Genomic DNA, 14,959 nt, shown 5'->3' with positions numbered 1-14,959 from the left:
AGACAACATTTTTTTACAATTTTTTTTTAAAGGTAATTGTGCCGCAGCCAGCCACTATTAGGGCAATGGATGCAACCACACACATGTAGCTTGATGGTAAAGATGACGCACGCGTGTGGCTTTAATACAATAATACTAGGTGTAGGCCAGGGAACAAATTTAGTGCAGTGCGCGAGGCGAGAAAGAAGCGCCAACAATTTGACACGTCTTGGGACTTGGGATTGTTTTAATTAGGAAGAAAACTGCACCCAATCTGAACAAGACTCAAGAGCAATCGCACAGTCGGGAATATAACACTGTCTAAAACTAATGACTGCAGCCCGGGTAGGCCTGGGCTGTGTCTACAGTTGTCAGCTATACCCGAACAGCACCGCGAGATCAAATCCACGGAACAGCTCCGTAACTAACTATAGGCCCATAGACCAAGCACTGCACTGCATGCAAGCATCGATTTAAAAAAAGTGGAGATTGAATAAAACTTATCTTGTTTGCCTTAAGTGCTACTGACATATTGCAATTAGCTAGGGGTAGGACTAGATTCCACTTCCAAGTTCCATACACGCACGTCGCGTGAAATTCTGCACAGAGTCAGCTGCATGACATGCACGCTGGCAGTTGCTGTCTGTATATCACTGCGGCGGGGGTTGCGGCGCAGTGATCATTCAAAAATTTGTTTAAAATTCCACCTCATCTGTGTCAGATTCCATGATGTAAGAGTAATGATTAGGCACACCCTAGATTGATATTGCGAATTGGATACAAATACCGGTAAGAATGCAGAAGGGTGGACATCAAAAAAAAAGAAAAAAGAAAAAAAGGAGAGAATAGACACAATGATATACGGTTCAATAACAGTAACATCTGAGGACTTACGTTGGACAGAATATTTTTCTCTGATTAAAAAAAAATGATATAAATGTAATTGACTAATGCCTATAGAAATGATCACTTGATTGAGGTCTGATAATGAAACAGAACTAATTTGGTTGTATATTATAAAATTTCAATAAAAATAATTTCAATTTATTCTTAAAAGAATTAAAAGTTTTTGATGTTGATATGTCGTTAGGAAGTGAGTTCCAATACTTTGGCCCATCGTAGATGAAGGTGTTCTGAGCCAAAAAAGTTCTGAAAAATGGCAAATGGAATTCAGTTGATCGCCTTGTTGGATAATTGTGAACGGATTGAATTCTTAGAAACATTATTTCAAATATGTTTGGTAGATTGTTTTTTATCATGATTATACGTAAATTGTCCTAAACTAAACAAGAACCAATCTTTAAATTTCAATATTTTGTTTTCAAAAATTAACGGGTCAGCATGAGACAAAAATTCAGTGTGACATAAACGGAGTTGCTTCTTATGTAATAGAAGTAATTTGTTTGATAGTGTTTGATATATATTTCCCCACGCAAGAATACCATACTTTAAGTAAGACAATACTTATGAGGGATGAATAATGTAAACAGGGGCGACAAAGGAAAATGAAATTTAATCTTGTTAATTATTCCAATATTTCATGAAATAGTTTTACATAAACAATCAATATGAAACATCCATGAAAGTTTATTATCAACTGTTATTCAAAGAAATTTAATATCGGAAACATTTTGCAGTGGAGTCCCATCAAAAACAATATCCACCGGTGGTGTCTAGAGTTGCTAAAAAGCACATATTTTGATTTTTTTTTTTTTGGAAAGATGATTTATTTGCTTTTATCCATTGTGATTTCAATGAGTAAGATGATTATTGTGCGAAAAAAACCCAAGTTTAAGTCAACCGCAAAGAAAGAGAAAGAAAGAACATCCGATGATCTACAAAAATCATTTATATAAATAACAAACAAAAGCGGACGTAATAAACTTCCCTGTAAGACCCCACATTGAATATCTAACATTTTTGAGTTACAAACATTCAAAAAAAAAAACATATTGGTTCCTGTTCATGAACCACTCCAATTTTTCATTCCGATTTCCCCACCCCTTTTAGAAGTCCCAACTAAAGCGGTATTTCATAGTCCCTTCACCCTTAGCGGCTCTGAGCAGTGCGCTCTCTTTGATGATAATATTACTTGTATTATTCAAAAGTGAATCTACATGATTAGAGTGACAAGAATAAAGAGGTAATGATATTAATCACTCTTGCGGATCAGTTGCACTACTGGGATACTATAAACACATGAAATTATTGGTAAGCACACTATTTATATATGAAAGTAATTAAACATAATGATGAAAACTACACGAGGTGTACATTGACTACTGCACATCTTATTCATACAAATCAAATAATTTTTTTTCCTGATCTCCGCAGTGGTTACGTTACGTCCCTCTGTTTCGCTTCCTTTCGGGTGAGAGAGATCACACAATGAAATTCTGCACCACAAGTTACAAACGTTATAAATTGTCTACATGCACACACACGCACACACACACACTACATAGAGAGACACACACAAACACACCACCAGAGAGAGAGAGAGAGAGAGAGAGAGAGAGAGAGAGAGAGAGGGGGGAGAGAGAGAGAGAGAGAGAGAGAGAGGGGGGGGGGGGGAGTGGGGGCGATGGCAGGGTTGCTCAGTCTTACTACAACCACTCGGGCATTATTCCTTTACGATGTCAATAAGTGTAGCCTCTACAGCCAACACTTTTAATCGTCTTGGAGTGGACGACGGAGTCTTTTTTAACCATAATCACAACGCACTGCAAGTCTGGCTAACACCTTTACTTGACGCTTATTCCAGTTGTCAGTGATGAGTACGGATACCTATAGCAGAATCTGCGTCTTTAATGATATTCAGGTATAATTATCGAATGTGGAGTACTCGCAATATCGCTATCGAGTTGAGAAAAAATGGATCTCATACTGTGGCTCTTTGCTGGTTTCATTCTCTTTCCCCCCTTTTTCTCACTGTCCGAAGGCCATACAAAAAGTGAGTATCTTTATTTTTATCAAGTATAGCGCTCTATGGATTCATTTCAAGCTCTTTGCATAAGTGCATCTTCATACAAGGGGATAATCTATCAAAACAAATCATAAAAACCTCATCGGGATTTCCATATAGGTCCTACAATGATTGGTATTACAATCAGCTGAGTTGGTCAATTAAGATGTACGAATTGCTAGCTTAAATGTTGTTGATTAGAAATGGTACGTATAGAGGGGGTTTCTGAATATTAGGACTCTAAAATAATTAATGATGAATACATTGTAAGAAATCATGCAACATAGACTTATCATTTTCTCTCCGTGGCAAATTACGTTGCTGAAGTGAATAAGCACGATCTCCACAATTCGGACTTCCTCTCTATCAATCTCATCAAACTATCATCGCGCTCACATGTTTTAGCGCTTGATTGCAAAATATATCGTCCTAATCACTTTATCCCGTAGATATTACTCTCAGCTGCTCAGGGAGGGCACAAGAACTCGAGGTATCGTGTGACGCCAGCTGCGTTACCAACCGTGATACTTGGAATATACAGGCACCTCATGGACGGCGAATTCTTATTGGCATAAAATCTATCAACAACAAAGATATGGGAGTTCATATGTTCGATAAAATAGCTAACAAATCGTCTCTGGTTATGATTCTTAATTACAACCAGAGTTTTCCGGTGATATCACTGACCCATCAGATTCAGCTTTGGATTTGGCATATATATCTACCCAGTGAACTTTAAGATGAGGGTAGAGTGTAACGAAGGTAAGTGTTCATGATATGCATGATGATGAATATCGATTTTCGTCGTAAGTATGCAGCTTTGTTAATCTATTCTGAAAAAGAAAGTTTTTTCGACCAAACACTGATATTTGTTTATACTCATGTAATTCATAATTCCTTATTTTTCGCAAGAGTGTTGTTCAGATTCAGGTAAAGGAAAGACTCTCGAGTTTTGTGCAAATGCTACGATATTTAGAATAGTGCTAAAAAGCTGGAGGAAAAATACTGAATATTTTTCGTCGATGATTTTCTGGTCTTTTTCAATGCATGCATGTAAAGTTTTCATTTTGCATGGCCTCACTTCACATTTCAATGATTATCGGCCACTAACATTATGCGTACTGCTGTAAAAAAAGATTATTAAATTAAGTCGATATACCGCATTCTATTCACTAATGGTTTGACGAATCATTGCTACAACCGACTGGTTTTAAGTTACATCTCAGTCCTCTGAGTGCGTATTTTTATGGCCACTTGATAAGAAATCATTCATCACATAACGAAAAGAATCGAACCGCACACAAAGCAAACATCAAATACTTAAATTAAAAAAAAAAATGAAACATTGCCAAATACAAAACTACAGAAAAAAATGGAAATATGAACAGAAAAAAAAATGGACTAACTGACATTGTACCTGAAACAACATGATTACATACCCATGCGGACGCCAAATTATCCCTATTTATTGAATTATGCCTTGTCTATGAGTGTTAAGAATCGAAGACTGGTGCTGGGTGTGTTCGACAACGATGTTTCGAACATATCAGGAAATTGTTTCAAGATATCTATACACACATTCCGATGAGCGAATTCCAAAGCAAATTGACAGAATAGTAAAATTTAAAATAGATCCAAGACTTATATCATATCAGTGATATGAAAGGGAAAAAGGAACTGCAGAATCCATACATGTAATGTTTAGGTCAAGTAAAAAAAATAACACAAGTAATAATATCAGATGTAAAAACGTTTTAATAGAGATGAAAATGTCAGAGATTTCGTGCACATGTGGCCGTTACGAATGATCTTTGTTGCAACCCTTGTTGGATGCAATGATCTCTATATCATTTTCCTTTCCTTTACCGCTTATCAACTGGAAAATATCTTTGAAGGTACATTATTATAGCAGTTTTACTAGTTACCCGAGGGTGACTGGTTTCTCAATGTGTTTCGTTTCTGTCACTCGACAGTGTCAGGAAATTGTACATGCGGATTTATTTTCTATAGCTTGTGCCATATTGGCATTACTTTAACGAAAGATAGGAAAACGTTGGGGGTGTTTGAATCGGACTCAACGTGATATGCTTCTGTATTACAAAGGGGAAGTATAGCTCAACGTTTTGTCTGGTTACCAACTTTCCAGGTTGTTTCTTTTTGTTTTTGTCTTTTTTTAATTTTCGACAGCGCCAAGCTAGTAATGAAATATATTTCGTTGTGAAAAGGAGAGAAATTGAATATTTTGACATACAATAACAAGTATATGATGGAATTGGGACTATCAGGTGTCCGTGTCCATTTCGAGGATCGCCATTCTCACATGAGAGGTTGGGTGAGAAGGGCTGCTGTAGCCCCTAAAATCATAACACTTCTCCCTCTTCCTAGGAAGTATATTTTCCATTGAAAATTTCTTCTAGATACAGTTGATAGTCGCTTAACAAAGAATTCTGGTAATTAAATGTTTGTATTTGTTCAGTTTGAGAGATACATGTTTAGCGACAGTAATAACACATTCCCACCTATATCTTTCATCGGCGTTTCCAAGAAACGAATCATTTCCTAAGGAGGTTCGTAGGCAGTGCAGTAATTTTAATTTACCTCTGTTAAGGACTTTATTTCCTCAAGATACATTAATGCAGAAAGGTCGTAAATTTTGATTTTTGTGGATTGCAAAATAGAGAATTATACTGTATCCCTCTAAGTGTAATTTATATATTTTTTTCTTTTTGTCTTCTACCGAAGGAGTGTTTCTAACTGATCCATTACGGATTCAAATAATATCATGTTATCCAGAAAATGAAATGCATTATTCATCTCATCAGTACAAGCTAACAGCTGCATTGAATTTTAAGCTATTTCGAGCCACTTTCTTGTTTATCCTCGTTCCGATTCCTTTCTACGTATTTTGTTGCCGTTGTGCACTGTCATTGTCCAAAATGCATTTCACTCTGTTTGTAGTTTTTGTCTTGTTTGTTATGTGATGTCTGTCCTGTTTTAAATTACGGCATATATTAATTTTGTAAATCAGAATATTTCAGTTCTTGGGTTGATTGCATGGGTTGTACACAGTATATAAACAATACTTTTTTTTTACCGACAAATGAACTTATGTAACCGGTTTCAAGTATACAATATGTATATGCTTTGCTTTCGATTCTTTTACCTTACTTTTTATCTGGCAGCCAGCCAAGTGTACTCAAGACCTTTTGAAGATTTCTGATATTAAGTTTTGGGGAAGAAGAAAAAATAAACTGAATGAAAATTTTCAGGCATATATTCTAAAATTTAACATAATGTGTGGTTATAACATTGACAAAATCACATTAAAAGACTATTAAGCACAAAGAGGAGTTGGATTCAAAACTTCGAAAAGAAATGAAAATAGAAATCGGAAAAAGGGTTTACACTCAGATAATGCCTAAAGATCATACTTTGCCTCTGTTGACCAAAAGCACATATAACAGCTAAAAATGCAACATTTATGTGTATGTGTATGTGTGTGAGTGTGTGTGTGAGAGAGAGAGAGAGAGAGAGAGAGAGAGAGTTTTCTGTATGTCACACCGAGGATAGTGATTCCATTGTTACCTCCAAAGGAGGAGGTTATGTTTTTCGTTACCGTTGGTTTGTTAGTTAGTTTGTCCGTGTGCAATATAATTCAAAAAGTCGGAAAAAAGGAACCAGTGGGACTCGAACCTGTCATCTACCGCTTAGTAGATGACACTCAAACCTGAGCCTTCACCCCTCTGAATAATATCTTTCTTGCATTTATCTTATGCCCTGTCCGCCCTGGACTACTTAACATAACAATGTCGGAATCTCGGAGCTTTGGTATTTGTTCCATAGGCCAGTGGATTGAGGCTGAATTTGGGGATCAACTTATGGCAACTATCGTATAACAAACAAATTTTGTAATTTTTTGAAAGTATATGTCTTAACAAACTTACCAGTAAAATTTACCTAGAATTTCTGCGTCGGAACATGCCCAAATGACGTCATCAACATGGCCACCCCCAAACCAGAAAAATGAATGATAATTTTAGAATATCTCAAGTGTTCATTATACAACTGACATTAATCATGAGACAAGTTGCCAGTGTATGTATTTCTTATTTCCTGCCTTTCTTCAAGCAAAATTGGGCCCATTTGTGACCTCTTTTTCAAAAAATCTGAGCACAAATTAAGTCATTTCTATGGCAACTTTATGCCGAAAACATTTTTTTTTCAAACAAAAAAGGCAACACCCTCTCAACGATAAACACCATTTTGAATTTATATAAGTATGTAAATTTAATTGACTGGAGTTGAGACCTAACCTCTGAGAGACCATAGCTATACCATGGTTACACTCAAACTTGCCTGTAGCCACTATAACACAGCTGTCCAGATATCACAATTTTCATTACTAGTAGTGTATTATGTATATTCCATCTCAGTAGCTGGATTTTTTGTTGTATTTCGTTTTGCATTTGGCACAATCATAAGACAAGCTGACATTTCGTTCAAGCCGATTAGGTATAGAACATGGGTAGATTAAGTCAATTTCTCATAAAATGAGACCCTCCTCCACCTCAGCCTCCACTCCCAATAGAAATGGTTAGTTCATGGCTGTTCCTTTCTTGCAGTCCTGTAGGGTGTTTCACCAAACTTCTCATTGGTTTCAGTTTCACTTCACTGGTTTCAGTCTGGCTATCTCACTTTTCTGATTGATATGTTTCAGTCATGAGGACTTGCTAAGAAACTGAAAACACTAATTGACACTGATCTCACTGAAATCAATGCCAGTGGTGAAACGGGTCTTGCATGGACTTCTGTACGATACCAAAGCAAGCTCATTATACTCGATGGACTACTATAACAAATACTGTACTTAAATGAAGCACTGTTAACAGAAACTGGATACACATTTTGTCATAGATCACATTAGTCCAGTCTAGGGTTTCACCCACTACTAATTGCAGTAGGAAACTCCACAGCAGTGCCACTTGTTATGGGCTCCTAAACACCATACTCAAAGTCCAAAGAAATCCAGTGGGGCAAAGTGGCTAAATTTCTATGATATGCAAATTAGCTCCCATTATGATAAAAATAAAGTGTTTCCATGAAAACTATACTTCTACGTTTTAGATTGGAACACCGAGAGTGTTGAAATCTATGTTTACAATGTCAGTTAGTGCGATGCAAACATTCACCATGTACATAGTCTGGGCCTCATTTACATAATACGCAAATTAGCTCCCATAGGCCTAATGATAAAAATACAGTGATTCCATGAAAACAATGCTTCTAGGATTGAGACTGGAACATCGAAAGTGTTGAAATCTATGTTTACGATGTCAGTTAGTGCGATGCAAACATTTCCATGTACATAACCTGGTCCTCATTTGCATAGTATGCAAATTAGCTCCAAAATGATAAAAATACAGTGTTTCCATGAAAACAATGCTTCTAGGTTTCAGATTGGAACACCAAAAATGTTGAAACCTGTGTTTGCAATGTGAGTTAATGCGATGCAAACATTTCCACGTATATAATCTGGGCCTCTTGCATGATATGCAAAGGGTTCCGAGCCAACGGAATATTCTAATGCCTCAAAGTGCCCGATATGAGCACATCAAGAGTGTTCAAATATGATATTTCAGTTTCTCTTCACCAAAAACAAATTTTACAGCCTTAGTAAACTAGCGTGAATAATATCATAAAATTAGAGTTTGTTATCAGACAGATAATGACAGCTTATCCATTAATTACGTAGAATCAAAGTACGAAATGAAACAAGTGTCAACATCTATAATTTGTCTAATTTTGTAATGAATGAACTCTGTTTGGAGCGTGGTTTGCTCGAATCTTGATGATTCATCTCTTGCATCCTTGAGGGTTTTGAAATATTGAAGATGGCACAGTCAAAGGAAACCCTGTGGGTAGAGCCCAAAGTCACCCCAGTCGATCATAATTATCCCCACGACCATTTTACACATCATCCATCAACCAACGCGATTTCCGTTGTTCTAAGCGTACAAGATTTTATCTTTAAGTCGTTTGGCCGTCTAGCAAAGACTCTTTCATTTCCATGAAATAGAATTGGCACTGACAGAGACATTTTTCTACAATGTGTATAATTATCTTTAAAAAAGTGGTGCACAGTCAAAGCGACTCGTAGGGAGGTACCCGAATTTATCCCTATACCCTCACGGCCCGGTACAAAACATAATTATACACGCGTGAATACAGATGTTTGAAGCGGAAAAAAAATAACGTCCTTTTCTTTTCATTTCCATTAAAATTCAGTGGAAGTTATAGAAGAATTTTTGTTCTACAATATATATAAGGTAAAAATGGTTCATATACGAAGACAACCGCGTGGAGGGTGCCAAAATTACCCCACCCAAAGGCAGTCTAAGACATGCAATAATCATGTACCAACGCAAATACATAGTTATGTTCTATGGGGGGGGGGGGGGGGTCCTTCTGGTCCTCTAGCAAAGAAACTTTTATTTAATGAAATTCAATGGAGTCAACATACGATATATTGCTCTGCAATTTTGACTTACACTGACATAGTTAAAGTGATTATCATCCGAAGGGAGCTTACTATATGGGAAGTGCCCACATTAATTGCCTCTATACATGACCCTTTGTAACGCAGATATCAACGCAATTACAGTCGTTCCAAAAGTGCATGTCTTTAAAAAAAAAAGTCGTTCCTCGAGTTTTATAACTATCACTTGAGTTTTATGCTTATGTATAATTATCGTATGGTGCTATAATCATTGTAAATTCTTTTCATTCGACATAGTTTTACGCACCTCATTTTCTGTTACAAAGAAATTGATGTCTATCTGTTCTTGTCGAAAAATGAAATAAAGATTAAATTGAATTGTATTGAATTGGATTCCTGCCATATCAAGACACTTTTTTTTTAATAAAAATTGCCGGGGAAGAGATAAAATAACAACATTGATCTACAATAGAAACCAAAGGGTTCACTTGCAGAGACCACCTTGTGGGAGGTGCTCAAAGTAACTCCATGCATCCTAAAGGCGATGAAAAACATGCAGTATACAACCGCGAAAAATGTTCCATGGTTACATACCTCTGAAAAGCTCTTCCGCCTGTGTAGCACATACGCTTTTATTTTCGTAAAATGCAATTAAGGTGATACAGGAGACGTTGCTTTACAATATCTATTGTGTCAAGCCCTTGGGAAGTGCCCAGATTACACCTACCCTGACCGTCGTGGTCCCAAAACAGATTAACAAAACATGCATTATATGCCAAAGCAAACTCACTTGTACATGCATGTAAAGTCGTTTTGCCGAGTGGTAAATAAAGACACTTTACTTTTCATGATTTTTAAATGGTAAAGACACTGCTTTACAATCATCATTTATAATGAAAGGGGTGCACATTCAACGGCAACCGAGTGGGATGTGTTCAAAATCATCTAACCCCAGGGCAATATAAGAAACATTCACTAGCACATAGCACAAATCTGTTTCAATTTTCCATGACTTCCCATTGTCCCGATCGTTACAGTTGTACAGCAATTACCCTTTTGTTTGCAAGAAATGCAATATAATTACAAAAATAAAAATGCTCTACATTAACTACATTGTCAAAAGGGGGAACATTCAAAAGTTACACCGCCGATCCAGACCCGCAATTTCATCACACCGATACTATGAACGCAAATACCGACGTTCTTTCGTGCATGGTTTTAGAAGTAGTTCCAGCAATACAGCTACACACTTTTATATCAATGAATGTTGTGGAAATGATAGGAGACGCGTTGCTTCAAAATATCTATTTAGTGGGAGGATGCACATTAAATGCCAATCCTGTGGGATGTGCCCCCAAAGTACACCACCCTCATGGCAATTTAGAAAACATTGAATATTATTAACGCGAATACACTATAATTATGTTCCAAACGTACATGTTTTCAAACTTCGATAGTGCCGAACATCAAGGGCACTTTTGTTTTCAAAAATACGTTGTAGTTAATAGAGGAGACATTGCTCTACAATATCCATATCGTCAAGAGGGTGAACATTAAAAGACAACCCCATGGGAATTGTCCAAAGGTACACCTACGCTCAAGCCCCCTTAAGACAAAATATAGATATTAGCAACGCAAACACCGTTGTTCTAGCGTGGATGGTTTTAAAGTAGTTCCGGCAATATAGCAAATACACTTTTTAACAATGAAAAGTCATGGAAATGATAGAAGAGGTTTAACTTTGCAAGATTTATACAGTGAAGAGGGTGCACATAAAATGGCAACCCTGTGGTATGTGCCAAAAAATATTCCACCCCCACGGCAATAATATAAGACATATAAAATCATATAATGCGAATATGTATATGTTCCAAACATGTATGTCTTTAAAATGCCATCGTGCCGTATAGCAAAGGCACTTTTGTGTCAAAGAAATACATCTTATTAATAGAGGAGACATTGCTCTACAATAACTATATTATCAAAAGGGTGAACATTCAAAATTAATCCCTTGGGAAGTGTCCATATTCACACCAAAGCTCACGCCCTCTTGTTACAGAACACATATTAGCAACGCAAATACCGTTGTTCTAGCATGAATGGTTGTAAAAGTAGTCCCGGTAATACAGCAAATACAATTTTCATCGATGGTAAATTATGGAAATGATAGAAGAGACTTAAAGGGGAAGGCTAGTAACTGATCAGTTGGAATCAGTGGAAATGCTTGGAGATGATTGTTCCAATCCGTATGGGATTCATTCAAGAGTACATTATATATCTATTGTTGTGTGAAAATTATTTGCTTCAGAATGGTCTCATATTCAAGTTATGTGCAGTTTAATGTTTGCAGTTTAGCATGCCTGGTCAGTGACGGGGCATCAAGCTGCACATTACTTGAATATGAGACCGTTCTGAAGCTAATAATTTTCACACAACAATAGATATATAATGTACTCTTAAATGAATCCCACAAGAATTTGAACAATCATCCCCCAGCATTCGCACTGATTCCAACTGATCAGTTACTAGCCTTCCCCTTTAACTTTACAAGATCTATACAGTGAAGAGGGTGCGCATTAAACGGCAACCCTGTGGGATGTGTGAAAAATACTCCACCCTCACCGCAATATAGAAAACATTATAATATCATATAACGCAAATATATATCTGTTCCAAACGTACCTGTTTTCGAAATTCCATCGTGCCGTATAGCAAAGGCATTTTTGTATCCAAAAAAAAATGCTACCAATTACTAGAGGAAGCATTGCTCTACAAAACTACATTGTCAAAAAGGTGAACATTCAAAGGTAATCTTTGGGGAGGTGTCTAAATTTACGCCTACGCTCACGGCCTTTATTACAAAATATGGATATTAGCAACGCAATACAGTTGTTCTAACGTAAATGGTTTTACAAGTAGGTCCGGCAATGCAGCAAATACACTCTTACATCTATGAAAAGTCATCGAAATGATAGAAGAAGATTTACCTTACAAGATCTACATGATAAAGAGGGTGCTTATTGAAGGGCGACCCGGTGCCGTGTGCCCCCAAAATGCCCTTTGTAATCCTCTTGGCAATATAAAAAACATATTATCTTATAACGCGAATACATGTGTTTCAAACGTACATGCTGTCGTGCCTTATAGCAAGGGCACGTTTGTTTCCAAGAAATGCAATGTACTGAGTAATCAATACAGATTGTCACATAGTTCTTTACCTCAAGTGCGACATCCATATTAGTATATTTTAATAGATAGAATACACAAGCAAAATGACACTTGACAGATCATGTTCAAATTGCACCCCTATTCCATTGCCTAAACCTGTTTCCGAAGCTCTTTCTCGTTGCCATGGAAACAATTTCATTTGGTGACCATGGTTACCCTTACAATGAGTTGAGTCATCTAGTGACTGGATACTTTTACTGGGCACCTATTTATTTGAAAGTTATTAAGCTTAATTCATAACTATTTGCGTAGAAAGAATTACATTTTATCATTTTAGGGTTTTATATGAAAGCGTTACAATGGCAATGACTATATTTCCCCCCCTATTAACACATGATTAAGACGGAAATTGGTTTGGCACTTCGCTGAAACCAACAAGACACATCAAAAAACATATATTTAGACATTCTTATTATATTTTAACAAATCATATGAAAATTATGAAAATTATTATGAAAATTTCTGTTTATTTGTACTACGTCAGTGTAAGGTTGCTATAGAAACGCTATTGGTATGCGTACAACTCACCAGCTCAACTGAAAATGAGCAAACTTGATGGCTGATGACCTGAGGTACATGAGAAATAGCATTACTGTAGCTAGAATCACTTCCTTTCCGAAATATTCCATTTTCATTATTAGAGATGTCGAAGTGACAATTACTCTAGCAAAATTGCAGTTCTTAAGAAGCCATTTTGATGACGTCATTTGAGCATGTTCCGATTAGATTCTTTTGGGTAAATTTCGTGTGGGATATTGTCAGGATGTATACTTTTTAAAAAGTTAAAATTTGCTTGTTATACGATAGTTGCCAGTTTAGCCTTTTTTAAGCCACTTTTGGGCTATCGTCTGCAGGCCTACATGTTCATCGTGTCACTACCGGCAACTAGGGACAGCCTGGTGGTAGTGTCGCTCCCCGGAAAGCAGTAGATGACAGGTTCGAGTCCCACTGGTTCCTTTTTCCCGACATGTTTGTTGATTTACAGATCAGCAGTTGCGATCTTAACAAATTTTCATTTGTAGAGGGAGACAAACTGAAGAAACTCAAACCAAAGGCTTCTATAGTGGGAAATCAGGCGATTTTTCCTTGGATGAAAATCACCCATTTCTATGGAAGAGCAAGATCACAGTGGAAAGTAGCTGCTTGGCGGAGGTCTGCGCTCTCAGAGTGCTTTTCTAGTTTTGATAGCTTTGATTTCAATTTAACGTTTAAGTTTCTGTCTCGACTCAACAACAGTATTATTCATCTATTTCCATAATTGTAGTATACATTTGGAGGATTAATTTAATTGTTAATTATCAGGAAACATAACTTGTGAGTGAAACATTGTCAAATTGTTTTCGAGAAATGCCTCCTGTGAAGCTTGTTGACGGACCCTCTCCACTGGAAGGCTTAGTCGTCCTCAAACCAGACAGATATGTCTGTTATGATGGATTTACCGAGAAAGCTGCTGAACTGGTCTGCAGAGAACTTGGCTTCCCAGCGGCAGAAGAGTATTCGGCTCAAACTGTGCCCATTAAAGCAAAGAGGAACAACAATCAACGGCTATCATGTCCATCAGAAGGTGATTGCCGTAGTTTGGATGACTATTTTAAGAAAAACTAGTGATACATTATTATGTACGTATGCAATATTGGAACTGGAATGTTAAAATGTCACTTACACTGAGATGCTAGCTTTTCTACTATTATAGAGGCCCAGTAAGACCATCTACTTCTTCTATCATTTGTTTTTGCTTTTGAAACAGCATTCCGTTACAACATGTATCTTACTGTGTGTTTCGGAATGAAGTCATCATAGTCAAGATTTTTTTTTAACATTTTTTTATGCATAGGAAAATTTAAAACATCGTGTCCATAAAGACACAATACTATTTTCACTTCTCACTGCCCCAAGAATTCAATGGAAAAAAAAGAACTCAATGAATTTGTCCTATTCAAACATGACTATTGAAACAAATTAACTAGGTATAAAGTCAGTGAGTGAGATCACGGCACATTGTTAGTTTCAGGAAGAGGCTCTTAACTCATGTTTAATCTCATGTAAATCTGCCCGGTTTGTCAAGGCTGTACGCGGGTTACTCTGAAGAGGTCAATAAGAGGACTCATCTTCCCCAGTCGTATTCCTTCATAATTTTAAAAACTTATGATGAATCAGGATCTCTTTTATAGGTCGTAATGAATGGTTCCCAAAATATCATTTCAGGTAATTCGTTTCACCGTGTAATGGACTGTTCACCTGCAACGACTAGGTGTCCATCGAAACAGATTGTCAGACTGAAATGCCGAGGT

Source organism: Diadema antillarum, unplaced genomic scaffold, assembly GCF_040938485.1.
Source record: "Diadema antillarum isolate AM-2024a unplaced genomic scaffold, OU_Dant_1.0 scf00000180, whole genome shotgun sequence".
NCBI classification, from domain to species: domain Eukaryota; kingdom Metazoa; phylum Echinodermata; class Echinoidea; order Diadematoida; family Diadematidae; genus Diadema; species Diadema antillarum.
Note: the sequence above shows the minus strand (reverse complement) of the source record.